Genomic DNA, 16,704 nt, shown 5'->3' on the forward strand with positions numbered 1-16,704 from the left:
AGATTTTGCTTTAATGAAACTTTCTTCTCAAATAGTAGTAGTGAGCGTTAGATAGGTTGTGAAAGATCATGCTTCTAAGCCAAATCTAACATGTAATGCCAAAGTCTACCATCCTGATAGGTCTTTTGAGTTGTTGAATGCATGGAAGACCAGAGGGATAATTTATGAACATTTTTTTTTTGAAGTGACAAAAGAAACCTACCTTGGATGAACCGTAGGAGATTTAGTTATATCTTCATTATAATTTTGAAATTATTTTTTACATCGATTGCTATTTTGTTTAGCACCTGGGATTTTAATAGTTTGCTACATTGTGTATCTATTTTGTTTAAAAATGTGTCCACATATATGCAACCTAACAAGGACTAGATATTATTCTGTATCATAATGTAGCATTCTAATCATTAATTACTAATTAGTGTACAAAAATATGCTTATAATTTACCAGCCTCTATGCATGAGCATTGCACGTGCTCAAAGACTTTTCTATTTTTTTTTTCTAAAAATTTTTAAGCAGTAACTGTAATTTCTTTTTTTAACGTGTGTTTAAAAGTGTAGGAGTTTTCTTAGTAAAATAAAATAAAATAGTGGTGTTTTATTTGGATGAAAAAGGAATTAAAAAAAAAATGCCAAATTTTAGGGAATAAAAAGATTAACATTAAGGGGAAAAAAAAACCTAAATTTTAGGAGTTCTCTTTTTGAATTTAAAAGGATAGTAGCTATAGGTGTTGTAGAAAGTATAGACAGATTGATTATTTGTTTGACATTTATGACCCAATTTTTAAGAGAAGTTACCCTTCATCAATGAGGGTATTTTTTAATCATATAAAAGTTCAATTTAAAGAAGGGAATCCTCTTATATATAGTATAGAGAAGTTCATGTCCATGTTTTATAAATGTTTAAATAGTGTGTGGAAAGAAAAAAGAAGAACATGAATACATTTGTGGGGGTTTGAGGACGAGGAGGACTACGAGCGATATGTCCTTCATCAATTCATTTGTAAAGCACCTTCAACCCGAGAAGTTGGTTTACTCGAGAAGAGGATGGGAAGGTGCACAATGTCTCGTGAGTGCCCGAGTGGGAGAAGTAGCCTTCTAGGAGAGGGCCAAGGAAGCTGGGAGAAGTTTCTTGTAAAAGCTTACCTACTACCTCCGCATTGAATTCATAGCAACAACTTTATTAGCTGCATTAATGAAGAAATAACACTTGAACAGTAAATTCACAGCTAAGCAGCCCCTTTTACCACCTTCAGCAGAACTTTGATGAGACAAGTGTCCTAAGGAAAGCCTTGAAGTATACAAGTGGAGGGCTAGAATGCAAAGGAAAGAGTGTATAAAAGAGAGGGGAACTCCCCAATTAAAGGGACCTTGGGATTTTTCTAAGAGAACATGATTAAGAAGATAAGGATTGGAATACTAGTGGAGGACAGAGCTTAAGACTTACATAGAATTCTTGTATAAGAACTCATCCTCAGACTGACCCGAGGATAGTATTAATATTAATTACTCTTTGAATCAATTTCTTCCATTCTTGCTTGGATCTTCGGCCTTAGACCTAAACTTAATTAAACTTACATCATAATCTTCTTCCCATTCTCTATACAAATTATATTGTTTTGGGCTTAATTTTAAGGTAAGGGCCTCACTATTCTCAGTGGGCTTAAGCCATCAATTTTCTAGCACTTACAACATTAATACCTAGAAAAGAGAACATGAATACATCTCTTGGCCATGAACACGACGTTGTTTATAGGTGCCACGTGCTTTACTAAATGTCACACTTGTATTACAGTGTCGTATGTTTTCGGTCGTGGTCCCATAATGGACTGGACCGGACTGAGCTAGATAGAACAGTAACCAACTATATTTAAATTTTAATATTTTGTATTTATTAAAAAAAAAAACCAAAAATCTCATCACCCATGATCTCACTCTCATTCTCTTTCTCACTTGTTTTTGTGGTGTTGTTATACATGATAGACTAGGGGCTATGCAATCGATGTGAGAATTCTGTTGATTTTTTTTTCCTCCTCTTTCAAATGACAAACTATGTTATGTATAACTCTATAATTTTATTTTATTGATCCTAACTTTTTATCCAAATATTGTGCATAAAGTAAAATCTATCACAGCACTTCTGCATGTCTAAACTCAAAATCAGAAGCCATACTTTAATCCAAACTAAGTTATCATTGTACAGTGAACAAAAACCAGCAATTATGTAAGAACCCAAAAAACCATATCTGGATATTTTGTTTGTTGATATAAATAGGTAGTAATAATAAAGAGTTGAAGCAAACAAAATAATAAATACCTGAATATAAAACCGTTCCCTAGATGGTGGTTGTCAAATAATGATCTCTCACCAGATGTTATCAAAATATCAACAAGTGCCAGACTTCAATCTATTTAGTGTGATGTATGGAATATATGACAAGGGTGGAAGTCAGTTGATTTTTCCGAAGAACTGGAAGCAAAGCACTATGCCAGGACGGGGAACAGGAAAAGAAACGGCTCCAAAGAAAGAAATTGGGGTTCCCAATGCTTCCCCTGACCATCAAACAACAAGAGAGTGTAGCTTTTTTGAAGAAGTTAAGGGCTTGAAATTGAGAACTGCCTTCCCGAGTATACTTCGCCTAAAGAACGCAACATAAAAGTGTCATTTTATAATCTATATATATATATAAAACCGAAGCCTTTGCTAGCACCACAATTTTCCACGTCAGCACAACATTTAAAAAATAAAAAATAAATAAAAATTATAACTCCTCAAAACCCTAGCAACCTTACCCCTCTCTCAACTTAAGAAATATAAAGCCACGGTTTCTGCAAACTCTCTCTCTCCAGACGTAGGAAGCCCTAAAGCATTCAAGATCTACAATGCACGGTATAGCATTCAAGATCATAAAATATTATTATTAGTATGAATTTTATGGAGTTGCGGTGTTCAAGAATTAAACCAAAATTCTTTTAAATTATCTATAATATTTTGTCCTCTGAAAATTTTATCTCTTTAATTTTATTATATTGTGTTTCTTAAGCTATAGAGAGATTTTCTTTGGTTTCTGCAAACTCTCTCTCTCTCCAGATGTAGGAAGCCCTAAACGCACGATATAGCATTCAAGATCTACAACTCACGGTATAGATTTTAGCTTACAAAGTTCAGCTTTTGTAAGGTTAGTTTGTTTATATATTTAGTCCTTACGTTTAGGTTTAGGTTTAGGTTTAGGTTTAGGTTTTAAGAGATTTATATATTACTACTATATGGCTAAATTTCCCGTGACATCAGTTTTATGTTTTTAACCAAATACATCAGGAAAGCAAGAGAAGGCGCATAAATATTTAGTCCTTACGTTTAGGTTTAGGTTTAGGTTTAGGTTTAGGTTTTAAGAGATATATATATTACTACTATGTGGCTGAATTTCCCGTGACATCAGTTTTATGTTTTTTTTTTTTTTTAATTTGTTTTATGTAAGGTTAGTTTGTTTACATTAATTCTTTATCTCAAAGATAAGGCTTTTATTTCTACCGCAAGAATTATTTAGGTATGTATCCCTTGCAAACACACATGAACTTAAATTGTCTTTTAATATATGCATGCTTTATTATTTTCTAATAGTTTTCCCGTGCATCGCACGGGTTAGCGACTAGTTTATATAAAGATAGAAATCAATAGAATGAACAAACAAATGTGGATTTATGCATCTTCCCTCTTGGGTCCCCTCTTAGTATGAGATTCATATCTAGAATGAAATTTTACGTGAGGGAAAAAGAATGAACCCAAAATAAGATAATCACCTTTGCTGTTGACTTGTTGCACTTTTTCATATGGTTCTGAATATGCCCAGATACATACACCTCCTTTCATTCTGATTCATTCTGAGTCAAAAACATTACAAATTTTTTATTAGTAAAAAAAAAAAAAAAAAACTGAGCAGTGTAAATAAAATTGGTTGCTGAAAGATCAATAAAATTTAACAAGAAAATCTCTGATTTTTGATTACCAGAAAACCTAAACAAAATACCAAAATAAATAAATAAAAGTCTCTGATTTTTAAAGAATAGAATTCGAAAAAGTGACAGATTCTAATTAAATATATGGAAATCAACGTAGCATAAAGAAAAAGCTCAGTTTCTTTTGAAAGCATAGAATGCGTACCAAATGAAAGAGGGGAGTGGCCATTGACGATGACAATGTAGAGCCGTTTGCTGCTGTGGTCTCAACACCTTATCCATCCGATTTCCAAATTAGGGAAATCCTTTTCGATTTTATTTTTGTATTTTTCCTCTAACTGAGGACACTCCACAATTCTCAGATTTCGTAAACACTTGAGAAAACCATCATCGGGTAGTGTTGTGAGATTGGGACAGTTGTCAATGTAAAGTTTTTCAAGTGAGATTGGATTCCTAATTGATTCGGGGAAAGTAATCAAATTGGGTAAGTCATCAATCCACAGCCACCGTAAAGAAGTGAGACAACTAATCTCAAGAAGTGATGTCAGATTAGGCTCGCATCTTTCAATCCCAAGATATTCAAGTGAGGTGAGCTCCGGTAAAGTCATTAAATTGGGACAGTTTGAAATGGTGAGAAATTTTAGGGTGGAAATACATTGAAGACCCACAGGGAGAGACTTTAGTTTCGGAATGCCTTTGAACCATAAATGACGGAGGCAAATGAGGCATCGCCATTCCATGCCATCATCATGCATGTCTCTGAATGGATCGAACTCCTCGCAATTGACAATTAATAGCTCACACGTTAAGAATAGAACAATACTTTTACTAACACAAGAAAGAAGAACAAGAAGACAGATCTACCCTTACCTCTTCTACTGATGATGACGATGAACTTCCACTATCCTCTTCGAGTTCACTCTCTGGTACATAACTATCGAGTTCAATCTCTAGTACCTGAGCAATCTTGTGCGAATCTTCTTCTATGCATTTTCTACTCAATTCAGGACAACCTTCAATCTGCAATTGTCTTAGTGCAGTGAGAGCTTCCATCCCCGCCGGGAGAGATGACAACTTAGGGCATTGGACAATCCGAAGTGTGTGAAGTGATTTCAAACATGGCAGCCACTCCGGCAAAGCCTTCAAATTTTCACATCCTTCAATCCCTAGCACCTGTAAAGTGTTTGCAGATCCTTGGAGCCATTGGGGCAAAACCTCCAACTTAGGTAAACCTTCAATCATCAAATTCTGGAGGTTCAACTTGAATCTGACGTTGTTTAAATATAGCCTTTCTTCGAGATTGGGAAACAGGGGCATGGAAGTCATTTCAGGGCAATTACTAATCCACCAAGAAGAAAGAAGAGGAAATAAAGGCAGTGAGTTGTGAGACTGATCTTGTTGATGATCTGGTGTTGACGCAGATGTTGTTGCAACTAAATCCCTCCCTGTTCTCCCCCACCATCCCTTCAAATTAGGACATTCCTCTATTCTGAGTGACTTTAAAGTTGGGAAGAACGGTGTTGATAATGTTGTGGATGAAGCAGGCACCTCTTTACTCATATCATTATCGGATATGTACTCCAAATCATTCATCGTGTCAAGCCTTAGAGATTTTAAAGAGGAGAGATGAGACAATGGTGGCAGATATCGGCATCTCTTACAACTCTCTATCCTTAAATCAACAAGATTTATGAGAGAAGAGATCCAACTTGAAAATTTCACACCCTTATACTGATACACTTCCAAATATTTGAGATTTTCGTGTGGTTGGGGGTCTTCTAATAACTTCACATCTTCATTATTATCTACTTGATCTTGATGATCCCATTTTAATATCAATTTTTCAAGATGTTGCTTCTCCCTTAAATTCACAACAATGGATTCTGAGTTAGTTTCTTCCAACCGTTCCAAATGTGAGATCTCTAATGTTCCTCGCAGGTTTAGCTCCTTCAATTCGCCTAATCCACCAGTGTGGGAGGAGGTGCTCACAATGAATAATGATAATGTTTGAAGTGAAGTCATTTGCCCTAATCCACAAGGCATATGACTCAAATTATAACAACCATCATTATAAAGATGTCTAAGGCTAACCAATTCTCTTATGTCTTTGGGTAATTCTTTAAGACCTTTACAATCATTAAGTTTTAATGTTTGCAAATTCAACAATGTAGTAATTGACTTAGGGAGAGTTTCAATATCCTCATTAAAAGAAAGATCGAGCTTTTTTAATAAGTAATAGTTTCTCATGATATAAAACATCAGATGATCCAAATTCAAATTATAGATAGATAATGTTTAATAAAATCATTTAATTATTAGGAAGAGGATCAGCACTGAAAGCTCATGTGCTAATCGCGTGCTTCATTTAAGCACACGGCGTTGTTTACAGGTCCCACATGCTAAACATGCTTTGCATTACGGCGTTGTTTGTTCTTTTGTTTAGTTGTTGGCTTGTTGCCCTTTTAGGCTTTTAAAAAATCCAACGCAACCATATAGGTTTTAGGTCCAGGTCCCACATTGGACCAGTCTGGACCGGAACGAAATGTTACTATATATAATTTTTAATATTTTATATTAAAAAAAAAAAAAAAAAAACACACACACACTCTCTCTCTCTCTCTCTCTCTCTCTCTCTCTCTCTCTCTCTCTCTCTCTCTCTCCTGTGGTGTTATCATACATGAAAGACTAGGGGCTTGTTCAGATATACAAGTTTGGAAATCTGAAAATTTCTTATCATTTCTTCTCTTCTCTTCTCTCTCCCATCATTTCACATTTCAGTGAACATGGCCTATGGCGTTCACCTTTTTGTTTCACATATCAGAATGGTCCGCCTTTCTGTTAGATTAGTATGCATCCTAGATTATTGAGATAAGTATTTTTTATTGGATCAACCTGGCTTTGGAAAACAGTACTAAATTGGGTGGGGTAGGGTTTCTATAGAAATTAATTGATTTATTTATTTTTGGGGTTAAAGATGATTGAAATTTTTATGATCTTTGATTTTTCTTGCTCCTGCAGGGTTCTCTGCAAGTTCTTTGTTCATGGGGCGTGTCTGAAAGGGGAGCATTGTGAGTTTTCACATGATTGGAAGGATCCTCCACATAACATAAATCTTTTGATCTCAGCTTCATTTCATTATATCTATCTGCCCATTAATTTTCATTTAGTAAGGTTTCCTTCTTTCTTTATCATTGACTCTTGCTGGCTTTTTTGGTCACAGATTTGCACCTATTATCAGAAAGGACTGTGCATATGGTAGTCATTGCAGATACGAACATGTTAAAGCTTCTCGAGGCCATTCTTCTGCTTCATCTTCATCAACAAATGCATGCCAATCTCTCGTTTCGGATATTGTTCCTCCGGGTAATAGTACCAGATCTGTATTAGGTGGTGTTAACGCCTGTCCCAGGAAGTCCTATGGAGCTATCTGCTTCAAGTAGACCTTTCATTCCTCCTACTAAACCTGCCTGGAATCAAGAGTATGGGCACCAAGATTCTCTAGATGACTGGGATATTGGGGAAGCTAGCAGTATTAGACCATCTGACCGTCCCATCTGTTCATTTGCTGCTGCCGGTAATTGTCCCCGAGGAGAAAAATGCCCTCATTTACATGGTGACTTATGTCCCACATGTGGAAAACATTGCTTGCATCCTTTCAGACCTGAGGAAAGAGAGGAGCATTTGAAATCATGTGAGAAAAAGCAAAAGCACTTGGAGGCATTAAAACATAGTCAAGAAATAGAATGCAGTGTTTGTCTAGAACGTGTTCTCTCGAAGCCCACAGCAGCAGAACGGAAGTTTGGGTTGCTGTCAGAATGTGACCATCCATTCTGTATATCCTGCATTAGGAATTGGCGTAGTAGTTCTCCAACCTCTGGGATGGATGTCAATAGTGCATTGAGGGCATGCCCAATTTGTCGTAAGTTATCATACTTTGTTATTCCAAGTGTCATTTGGTATTCTTCGAAGGAAGAGAAGCAGGACATTGTTGATAGCTACAAGGCAAAGCTCAAGTAATTTCTTAACTCTTGTCTAGATGATAGACCTTCATGTTACTTGTGATCCTGTTTCTGGTTTTTGATTTTCAAATTTGATTTGTGTCCCCCTTTAAATACTTCTACTAGAGTTGTAATTCACTAACATTCTAGTAACACGGAGTCATCTACTACTACTCTCTTGTTTAGTTGAGAAAATTCTATCAGAAAGTTTTTGAGAACTTGCGGCTTTCAGATACTGTTTAGTCAATTTTCCTGGAAGTGTTGGTAGTAAATTCAAGAAACTGATTAACAATTTAGATAACTAACAATTGAAGTATTGTGAACGCATATTGTTGTTCTCAGTTTTGTAATTTGTTATTGTCTTTCTTGCAGGTCCATTGATTGCAAGCACTTTGATTTTGGGAATGGAAACTGCCCATTTGGGAGTAGTTGCTTTTATAAGGTAACGTGAATGTTAATAAGATAAATAGTTATTGCGATTTTCATTTTTCAAAGGTTTCTGGTTTAACTAATCTTAAGTGCAATGGTTTTACTTGAATGCTATACATATAATCAAATTTGATTCTCTTTAGTGTAATGGTTATTGTAAGCATCCTTTACTACCTGGAAATTTATTATTCTGTGTTAGTAAAGATTTATGTCTCATTGATTCTTGATCTTCTGGGATTTTGCTGTGAAGATGTGGTGGTTTTCTATAATTGTTGTATTTTGCATTTTGTTGGTTGATAACTTGTTTTTTCTTTTTGGTTTTCTTTTAATTATCTTTTGAGTAGTTGAATGCATTCACCGTTGCTTAATTGAACACAATGGTGTTTTACGCAAGAATATAAGATAAGTTATGCTTTAGTTCAGATATACAAGTTTGGAAATCTGAAAATTTCATATCATTTCTTCCCTTCTCTTCCTTTTTCTAAAGAAACATAATGACTGATATCAAAATCATACAACTTTCTTACTTCTAAGGAAATCATCTATACAATTATATACAATCCTTCTCACATCATTCCACATTCCAGTGAACATGGCCTACGGCGTTCACCTTTTTGTTTCACATATCAGAATGGTCCTCCTTTTTGGTATATTAGTATGCATCCTAGATTATTGAGATAAGTATTTTTTATTGGATCAATCTGGCTTTGGAAAACAGTACTACATCATAACCTTTAATGATGATTTGATGTATTATTGTTGTTGATGCTGTTGTCTTTAGTGTTATTATTGTTTTGGGTTGCATCTCAACGGCAAAACAAAGCCTGTTGTGATTAACTGGGCTTGCTTAGTGGTAACTGGAAGACCAGGGGATAATTTATTAACTTTTTTTTCTTTTTGAAGTTACAGAAGAAACCTGCTTTGGATGAACCATAGGAGATTTAGTTATGTATTATTTATAATTTTGAAATTATATTTTACATTGATTGCTATTTTGTTTAGCACCTGGGATTTTAATGGTTTGCTACATGGTGTATCTATTTTGTTTAAACCTGTGTCTACATATATGCAACCTAAACAGGGAGTAGGGTATTATTATGTATCTATATGTAGCATTCTAATCATAAATTACTAATTAGTGTACACAAATAAGCTTATAAGTTATAAGCTCATGTCCTTGCTTTGTAAATTTATTTATAGTGTGGAAAGAAAAAAAGAACATGTGTTAAATTACTGATTGCCCCAAAAGCTTAAGCTTAAGCTTAAGCTTTTGGGATATGGTAAATTTTATCATTTAACCACATACTTTTAACAACATGAATAAAATAATACCTAGAAAAGAGAATATACCCTTTCACTTGACTATGTCGATACCATCTCTACCAACACCGTGACCACCCAGATTGGAATACCACCCCTCATCTTCACAACTTACATCTTACTCTTGTTCTTATTAGCACCGAGTAACCAATAACCTGCAACTGCCAGCACCTCAGGACGTTTTTTGCCTGTAATTCAGACATTTGCATTTCATATCCCCTTCTTGCCAGATTATACCCGAAGCACCAGTGTAACCCTATGTCACTAAGGATGTTATGGTACTAGTGGTACTTTCCTGTTTGCTTTTCACTAAGGCCTCCCAAGTTTCCCTATTGAACATGCTCCTTTCTTGCTTCGGTTTATTATTATTAGTATATATATATATATATATTTTTTTTTAATTGGTTAGAAATCCTAATGCTACTACCTGAACCCCTCCCTTCCCTGTACGCCAAGCATGTATGTGCTTGGGAGGTACCAATCCGCATAAGAGACAGTTGGTTGCTACATTGTGCATTTCAAGTGTCCCATATCTTTATTCTATGCCAGGAACTGATATAATCATCTACAAAATTACAAATTTCTTACCTCACCAAAGGCGAGCATAGCAAATTAACATTTTCTAAAACAATGTGACAATTTTGTTCTCTCACTCTCTCTCTTTTGTGCTTGTTTTTCTGAGTCTCTGTGGTTTATTTTCTGGCTTTATCGATAAGTATAGGTGGGGCACAAACGGTCTATTTCTTCTTCTTTTTTGTGGCAGTTGTATTATTGATGTTCCTAGAGTTGCTGTCAGAATGGATTCTAGTCAATGCTGTTCCAAGAATTATACACCTTTTGTTTGTAATTTACTTCCATCTAGGAGAGGGTTAGCTTTATGACTCCTTTAATGGGTAGAATGTTTGTTGTGTTCCAGCATAAGGTCAAGCCAGGCTCATACACTTGGAGACATCACAGGCCCCCTCCACGAAGGCCCCCTCCACGAAGATCTGGTTTTGTGGATGACCTGTTTGATATGTTCAACTCCATAGAAGAATTAACAGCCTCCGAGACAGCTCTCGACCCCATGGAAGAATTAACATCCTTGGAGATGGCTCTTTTATTAAGGGATCTGATTCTGGATACATCTGACTCATCAAGTGATGAAGAAGATTTTTATAGCCCATGAGCTACTAGATATAGCCAGTTGTAATCATGTTGATTGTCTGTGGGGATTTTCTAAACATTGCCATGTTGGCATTTTGTCAGCCTACTACTCTTTGCATCAGCAGAAAGACTTGCTTGTAGTTTTTGAACTCTATATTATGACAAGATACTATTATTTATAATTGATATCTTGGTTTCCCTGCTGGGGTTAGATTGTTTCTGCTTGGGATGATTACTGGCATTATCCAATGTTGATGTCAATAAGCCTGGAAGTGTAGGTTCTTTGGTAGATATTTGATTGCTGGAGCACATAATAATTTTATGTTTGTTATTAATGGTGCTTAGTTTCCTTGGATACTTTGTAAGCAAAGAACTTTCTTGTAGTTTGACATGTACACTTCAATTTCCTGTTTGAAGGTCTTCCTTTTACACATTTTCTCTTTTTAGTGAGTTTATGCTCCTTACAGTTTGATATTTTAAGACATTTGACAAACATGGCCGGTGAAGTGATTACCACTGTGGTGTATAATGTTATATTTGTTATATTTCTTTCCCATGAGTGGAAGAGTGGATACTAAGCTTGTTGAGCTTCTTTTTAAAAACTTTCAGTAAAGGGTTCTGTGGACTTGCTTTATGAAGTGGTTTGTTTGCAAATTCGGGTTGTTACAGAAGGCTCATCTTTGTGACTTGTATGTCATGTTACAAATGTACTCATTTTCTGTGCTGCATCATTTTTCTCTATACAGGTTTATGAGCCTTCTCAGCTTGAAAGTATATGCATCTGCTTTTTATTTCCCCTATTTTGGTTATGGGGGTTGCATGCATTGTAATAAGTTCAGAGCCTCATTAGGTTTTTCTGCGTGGATGTTCTCTTATTGCAGCATGCATATCGAGATGGCCGTCTAGAGGAGGTAGTTCTACGTCATCTTGGGTCTGAAGATGGAGAAACTGTGATAGCTAAAAATATTAGGTTTTGTCTGTACCTTTTGTTGTTATTCTACTCGGTCCATTTTTTTTTCCCTGAAATAATTTCATACTCCCATGCTCACTGAGTTTTGGTTATTGCCAGGCTGTCAGAGTTCCTTGGTAACATGCGTATAAGGTGAACAGATGCTGTTTTATAGTCTAGAGTAAGTATGAAGTTATGACTTGGATTCTGCTTTCTGTACAAGTATTTGTACATTAGGACTTGACATGTGGATTAATTTTTTGATGTTCCTTAATTTTAGGAAATTTTTTATTCCAACAAGAGCTCAAACTAATAAATAAAAGTAAATTTGTATACTGTGTACCCGTGGTGCAAGGGTTTTACCTGACCTCTACTTGGAATGCATTAGCAGTCATTGACATGCTAGGTATATTGAGCAAAAAATATCAGTCTTTGACAAATAATGGCTTTGTTGGCCATCAGGAAAGTTTTCAATGATGGCATGCTCTCGTACTCACTGAATCTAAAGGATTGTCTTGATGGTTATAAACTTATAATACCACCTTAGCACTGTGGTTTTGCCAAAAAACTGGTTATCAGTTGCACCAGTTTCATCAATTGCAAAAAATCTCTTAATTGCTTGAACCTGTATTCATATTGCAGGATATCTAATGATATGGAGAAATCATGCGCCCCTTCAATTGCTGAGTTCTTTTCAAATGCCAGTGTGGCACTCCAGTTGTTTTTGAGGTATGATGCAATAGAGATATTTATATGCTTTTCTAAGATTTGTGTAAGTTGATGGTTGCTCAGTTGGACCCCAGAATTGACCTTCAATGTCTCTTTGCTTTACAAATATATATTTTGGTTCCATTGCCTCTGCTTCCTAGTTGTATTTATTCACCTTTCAATGGTGAGATGTTTGATTCTACCTGTTATGGGTGTTGGGAATTTTAGGTTTCAGTATTTTTTTGGTCCAACAAAGTGATTTAGAGGTTGGGTTTTGGTGCAATGTCAAGTGCCTTACACAAAAAGTAACAAGTTTTGGGTTTGACCTTGGTATTTGACTTGATGATTGGTTCTTATTTCTAAGTTTATATTGTTAACTTGGATTGACATGAAAATTTTGGGTGATTCTTACAACTCATGCCAAATGAAATATGCAGTAATAGCTTATTATAGGTCATAAGCTTTTGTTAGGACTTACATTTACCGTACCAATCAGGTTTCAAGATTCTTCTACAAATCTGTGAATCCTAGGAATGCTTTCTCCATGTTACTCCTTTTTAATTAATTTATGATTAAAAAAAACGACAGGAAAAAGTCAAGATGAAGAAATTGTTTTTTTTTTTTTTTTTAATGTAATATTTTTTAGTCACTTTCTCTGAACCTCTCAATGCTATCATAAACTCCAGATTTTCTTGCTGGAGGGGACCAGAACATGGAGTGTTGGGCATGATATACTATTTATCAAGGTGCATCTTCTATCAAAGTAATAAAAATCGTCATGCATTCGATGGGTATGTTTGAGAGAGTTCTCATCAGCTGTCTATTTATGGGATAATGATTTTTAGTAATGGACGTGCAAATAGCCGTGCTGTTACCTAGCTGTATGGTTCCCTCACCAACAATGATATATTTGGAACTGTTTACATAATTGTTTTTTCTGGCTTCCATTCTTGTCAATATGGAGCTGTGATGACATGTTCTAGGCAACATTGTCTGAGGTCTTTTGTATTCTAATCTGAATTTTCCTGCTGTTTGAGGACATTGCATCTTGCGGGATGTAAATGGGGTTAAGAGCTCCCTAAAATCAATAGCGTTTACAGACACTTATATCACTTGTTATACATGAAAGATTAGCTTCCTCTCTCGCCCTCTCCCTGCTTACTAGCTCAAAAATGGCCAGAGTTTTAAAATGAACGTTTCGGTGCAAAATGTATTTAAAACTTTAGCCGTTTTTAATTGTATAATTCTAGTCATGAAAAATATATGAATGGAAATTTAACTCTTGATAAATGTATAATTTCGGCAAAAATATTCTTTTTGGCTTGAAATATAATCTAGCTAGGATTCTACATTTCTAATTTGCCCATAAAATTTATAATGTCCCTCATCAATCTGTTTTGGTTATGTTTTCCATCTGTCTGTTGAACGAAATACATATCTTGGGAATCAAAATAGAAACAAGACTATTTTTTTAGAAATGAAAACTTCATCTTTGTGATATGATTTTTTTAAAACACGTAAAAAAAATTAACAAGATTTGACAAAAACACCAGATGTAGAACATTTTAACTGTCTGTGGACAGAAATAAAACCTTTTAAATCTTAAGAATGAGAATCAAAGTAGAAAGTGAGATAATCAATTAAAACCTCTAGGTGCCATTGGTTTACAGGCTGCCTCCTTACATAGAAATCCTGAGTTGATTAGAACTGAGAAGGTGACAAGTGCATATGCAATAGTCGCAAAAGACTTGAAATGTGCTTGTTTGTGCCTTCAAAATGCTCTCAATTCGTAGTTTCACAATTCAATCTTATTAGCCCAATCTATTATACATGAAAAAACTTTAATTGGGGGCTGCTTTAAGATATTACACTTTAATTAACATTGTTTTGAAAGCTATACTATAGGCCAGATATTACAAATACAAACCTTGTGAAATATTTGAAAGTTAGAATCCTCTTGACCTTAAAATCCGATGCTGTTGTGAAACAATGTATAACTTGCTGCAATTTGCCGAAACCATTTAGGCAACATCACTCATGCATGGACTGAGAATCTAGGATCGATGTAAAAAGTGATCCTTTTTGGGTTGAAGCCGAAGCGACACTCTTGGTTGTTTCTAGAGCATTATATGCTGGTTTGGAGTTTGGACTACATCATTTTTGTTGAAGGCAACACCCTAAATGTTATTGGATCCATTCATATTATTCAGCAATATATATATATATATATATATATAAACTAGCCATAGAAGAGACTAAACCGTCTGCCAACTTTTATGCCATTAACAACTAACCATTCTCTAAATCAAATTGAAAATATACACACCATAACCATACTTTGAAAAATCACAAGCAACATAGGCTGTACAAACTAACATAGAAATTACACTAGTGTGCATGGTTAGAATAGAAGTTCTATGAGTTACTCGCTATCAGTAAAATCTGCATTAATTAGATTATCGTCATTTGGTTGTTTTTTCGTTTAATCTAAATGACCCAAGTGTAGTGCCAGAAGCAACCCAACACTAAGTTGGCTGGACTGGCTATAGATTGACTATTGCGGGAAAGGTTATCCGGATAGCACTCGCGCATAAGATTTATTTATAAAAATATTATGTCTTTAGAAAGATCTCACACACAAATATTTTGAAGAAAAAAAAATCCCAAAAGAAAAATAGCCAACCACAAACAAGAGAGAACATTATAGATTTACGTGGTTCGGCCTTTGGCCTGCATCCACAGGTGACGACAAGAAAAAAGTTTCACTAACAAATATGGAGAGTACAAAGGTGGTGTAGAACCACTCTCACAAACCCAAACCCCATTACACCCAAATAACTCTATATCACAGAGTTCTCTCTCAACTCTTAATATAATTCAAGGCTAAACAATAGTTGCCGTCCATGCAAAGAGGTCAATCTGAAAAAAGCTAACAGACAACCCAATTCAAAGTCACATGACTCACATCAACTTTGACTATCCCAGTTACATAATTACTTGATTCAGGACAACCATTGCATCATTAATGGCTTGGGTAGATCCACCAGAATGGCATCCTTGACATCATTATTCACTTTAGCCTCTACATTCTCCTTGTCTAGCTAGGAACATTGTCTCCCAGCTCTTTTAGTTGCTTCTAGTTTGGTACAAAACTGAGTCAGCTTGTTCTTTTTGTCCATGGCATCCCTCTTTTCCTTGTCTTCCTTTTGCAAAATTTTAAGCTTCTTTAACAATACTATCCACCTGCAACATTTTTATTTTGTACAAACAAACATGGGGTTTAGTAACATAATTAGGTTAGGTTTACTAGTACTAATAAAAAAAGTGAATGTTTCCATTTTATAAAATAAAAATCCAAAAACATAGATACTTGAAATGCTGAGATTTCAAAAAGAAAAGAAAGATGTAAGTTCTTTGTAGAACATGCTAGCATCATTGAAGTTACAAAAATGAAGATATAAAAGCATTTTTTAGTTTATATACAAATTAGAACAAAAACAAAGGGGGAAAGCAGCAAATTCCACTAATGGTCTAAATTTTTCTTGATATATATATATATATATATATATTAGTTATTTCTCAAATAGATTACATAATTATAATTAGCTAAGATAGTTTGGGTTTCAGGCTTATTCAAACTCATTCTAATAATATCTCTAGCCATAACGTCTTCAACCAACTGATTCTAATTCATGTCTTCTGTTAAGAACTAAAACTTGCTATATCTGGATTGAACAAAAACCAAATTCTCTTCAAAACAAAAGTTTTTGCAAATACATAACTCATCACTTGGCATGGTGTGATGGTGCTAGCATCGGTTTTAGTGTCTAAGCTCATTCATTAACAGAGCACTAATTTTCAAAATCCCGGAGACAAAGACAATGACTCAAAATTCAAGGATCATTTTAAGGAATATGGTAGTACAAATTGAAATTTTTTTTAAAAAAAAAAAGATAAAAAAGCATTGTACAAATTCATAAAAATAAACTTGATAGTAGAAATTAAAAAAATAAATTACACTTTATATTTAATAAGTTTGGGTTCATTTGGATTGGGATTGGACTCTAGATTTCGCCTTACTCCAGGAGTGACCAACACCATATTGTTAGTTTACAAATTTTTTCTACAAAAGGGCATATATGTTATTGTGTAGTTTTAACCAATGGTTTTTTATTTTTTGCTTTTTTATTTTTTTTTCTT

General features: G+C 34.8%; 2 protein-coding genes, 1 long non-coding RNA gene and 1 pseudogene across 5 annotated transcripts in view; 3 read left to right on the top strand and 1 right to left on the bottom strand.

Annotated features, from left to right (window-relative positions):
• LOC126724324 (uncharacterized) overlaps positions 1 to 6,167 on the top strand; it is a 107,895-nt gene extending 101,728 nt beyond the window's left edge. The window contains exon 3 of the long non-coding RNA XR_007654924.1: positions 6,040 to 6,167. This is a non-coding gene — a long non-coding RNA (uncharacterized LOC126724324). The remainder of the gene's footprint in view (positions 1 to 6,039) is intronic.
• LOC126724274 (putative disease resistance protein RGA3) overlaps positions 1 to 16,704 on the bottom strand; it is an 88,178-nt gene that overhangs the window by 60,080 nt on the left and 11,394 nt on the right. The window contains exon 1 of one of the 3 annotated variants that reach the window (XR_007654850.1): positions 4,160 to 4,733. The exons of the other annotated variants lie outside the window; for them this stretch is intronic. The gene's annotated coding sequence lies outside the window, so the exon portion shown is untranslated. Of the gene's footprint in view, positions 1 to 4,159; positions 4,734 to 16,704 lie in introns of those variants that run through there. 3 annotated transcript variants of the gene reach the window in all.
• The window catches only part of LOC126724297 (E3 ubiquitin-protein ligase makorin-like), a 132,921-nt gene continuing 123,089 nt past the window's right edge, over positions 6,873 to 16,704 (top strand). The window contains exon 1 of the mRNA XM_050428897.1: positions 6,873 to 7,022. The gene's annotated coding sequence lies outside the window, so the exon portion shown is untranslated. The remainder of the gene's footprint in view (positions 7,023 to 16,704) is intronic.
• Positions 6,929 to 11,058, top strand: LOC126724309 (putative RING-type E3 ubiquitin transferase C3H69; annotated as a pseudogene).

Source organism: Quercus robur, chromosome 4, assembly GCF_932294415.1.
Source record: "Quercus robur chromosome 4, dhQueRobu3.1, whole genome shotgun sequence".
In the NCBI taxonomy this organism is placed as follows: Eukaryota; Viridiplantae; Streptophyta; class Magnoliopsida; order Fagales; family Fagaceae; genus Quercus; species Quercus robur.